Source organism: Rutidosis leptorrhynchoides, chromosome 1 (assembly GCF_046630445.1).
Source record: "Rutidosis leptorrhynchoides isolate AG116_Rl617_1_P2 chromosome 1, CSIRO_AGI_Rlap_v1, whole genome shotgun sequence".
Lineage (NCBI taxonomy): Eukaryota > Viridiplantae > Streptophyta > Magnoliopsida > Asterales > Asteraceae > Rutidosis > Rutidosis leptorrhynchoides.
Genome location: NC_092333.1, coordinates 430801225 through 430803861, shown reverse-complemented (window position 1 = coordinate 430803861; position 2637 = coordinate 430801225). Strand labels below are relative to the sequence as shown.

The 2637-nt window shown below is 34.1% G+C and overlaps 1 long non-coding RNA gene across 1 annotated transcript; it reads right to left on the bottom strand.

The window, feature by feature from the left end:
- Positions 1-426: 426 nt before the first annotated feature.
- On the bottom strand, positions 427-2337 carry LOC139872524 (uncharacterized). Its single transcript, XR_011767075.1, has 3 exons — positions 2143-2337; positions 1934-2023; positions 427-706 (listed from the first exon to the last, which is right to left on the bottom strand). It is a non-coding gene; the product is annotated as an uncharacterized lncRNA (long non-coding RNA).
- Positions 2338-2637: the final 300 nt, after the last annotated feature.

Below are 2637 nucleotides of genomic sequence, written 5' to 3'. Positions count from 1 at the left end.
TGGAAGAGATAATGTGGTTGAAAATGGAGTAATGACACCACTAGATCTGATCTTGTGCTTTAAATTCGTCTATCACGCGAAAGTACCAAAATACCCTTCTTCAATTTAAATAAAGCAAAATATTCAGCGTCCGACTATTGTCGCACCGCGGACCTAATGGTCGCGCCGCGGCCCTCTGCTGGAACTGATTCTGGCAGCTTTTTATTATTTTCACAATTAAGTACCACTCGAACTCGGGTGTTACACTTTTGAACGGAGAATGTTATATATATACTAGTAGACCTTTAGCTGTGCAAATGCACAGCCCAGATTGGGTCCTAATTGTATATATAGTTGTACCAATTAGAATCAAAGTTCTTGTTTCACCAATAAGTCGACTTCTATAGAAACCAAACATACAGATTGCAAAACACCAAATGTTAAATATCTAATTATTATGCATGATTACAAGATTCATATTCGACAATACACTTTCTCAAGTAACTTCAATACACTTCATCTCATCATCTGAATTATTATACAAAACATGAATACCCTAAAATTGGAAGGCCTTGTTAATGAGCAAAAACAAAATGTGATCAAAAACTTTAACTAATCTACCTTTGAAGTCAGATCTGCCTTTTCAAAATCTCTTAAGACTGCAAGAACTCATGAACAACATTATGGATGCGTTTTCTTTAATTGTAACAAACGCCATGTACAACTCCTGCAATAATCATCAAATACATAAAACTAAAAGCAAGGATCAGGCAGGCAGGTATATCGAACCAAATCCGTTTTCATCTTTATTTCATAATTATGACCCATAGCAGGAGCGACACTATAAATCACTTTTTCAATACTCTCATTTGTGTTGCTAGACGAATGAGATCAAATAGAAGATTGGAACATTTTGTTTGTAAATTTGGCTGATTTACAAGTGATCTACTCCTGATAATAGATGCAGCCATACTGTCTTATTCTGATCGCAAAGGAAGCTGCACTCAGTGTTATTTATTTACTTTCAAATCATATCATCATGTGAATCTAAAATTAAAACTTAAAGAGGGATCAATTTGCATGTCTGTATTTCCTAGAAAGCATGTAAGGCGATTTGATGTCCTGAAGCATAAATACTATTAGAACATAAGCCTAAACCAGCATGAAACTCCAATTGTGCACCTTAGTAATTTAGCAAAATAAAATTTAACATGGGTAAGTAATATGGAGCAGTAATATGGAGCATAAGTCTATATTATACCATATGAGAGCCTTTAATGTCATCTTCCAACTTCTTTTTTAAAGCTACTTAAGTTTTGATACAACTTTTATAAAGCTACTTAAGTTTTAATACACATCGATTGTCATACATAAGGTTATAAAACTATACCCAAACTTGGCTTGCACAATTTCCCCCTGTTCAGTTGAGCGTAAGTTCACGTAAAAGATTAAACTGGGTAACTGAATCTTCCTTTATCTAAAAAAGACATTGTGCACACCAGTTGGAACATGGCTAGTTCAAGGATATATAATTTGGACAGATAAGAGTCGTGAAAGTAACTTCTAACGCTTGTTGATAATTTTACATTTGACCCTTTTTGAAATAATAGGATTGGCCGATTTCAAGATAATGAAGCCACATGATAACATGTTGTGTGATGAGCTCAATTGCTTTACCCACAGTTCCAATAGTCACCACCACAGGTTTCCTCAAGTACTTTCTAGCTAGTCTCTTAACACTCATAAGTAAAATAGCACTAAACATATACTTAATACTATACATTTTTAACAAACGAATAAATCATTTACTATACTATCAAAGTTAAATTTAACAACTAAAAAGAAATAAAAAGGTAACAAATAATACAAATTCATTGCACGTTCACTTCTAAGATACTTTAAAAGGCCTAATCACAAAGACAATTAAAAACAAGTGTGGAAGGCGTATACGTACCAGTTGGAGGCGGCGTTAACAATAGAGATGACAACCGACTGATGGTGGTATGCTTAAATGACACATAGAAAAACAAGTAACGTCGTCAACCTATTAAAGGCAAAAGTTCCCAACAAGTGATAGAAATCATAATTGCATACCATGAAAGTTGAATTTGACAACTAAAAAGAAAACAAAAGGAAAGAGATCAAGCAATGGAAGTAACATACCTTTGATTCTTTTTTCCGGTGTGTTTGGGGAAGGAGTGGAGAACAGGATATTAGCAATATTGAAGTAAGAGTAATTTAATCTAATCAATTGGTAGAACAATACGTGTCATGTGCGATGGTGGCTATGGTGGAGTCATCATCAGTTGGTAAAGGCCAGCTGTCGATTCATGTTAAGCGCACAAGAAGGCAGCATAGTCATGGATAGATCCAATTTTTCTTAGCGGATAGAATTTTATTGAGTTACCCAATACAGAGAACCCGCGTGTCCCTTGAACAGTAAAAAAACCTCTGAGTAGGTATATACTTAGATTTATGAGCCCGTCCATTGGACGGGTACTCGTCCGAGAAAATTTTGTTTTTTTTTTTCGGACATTTTCTAACTAAAAATTGTACGTATAATTTGAAGAGAACACAGAATAAATATAAGTAAAACCTTTCAAATATGTTTATCATATAAATGTTCATAACACAAGTTTTCGTTAATGTTAAATAAAA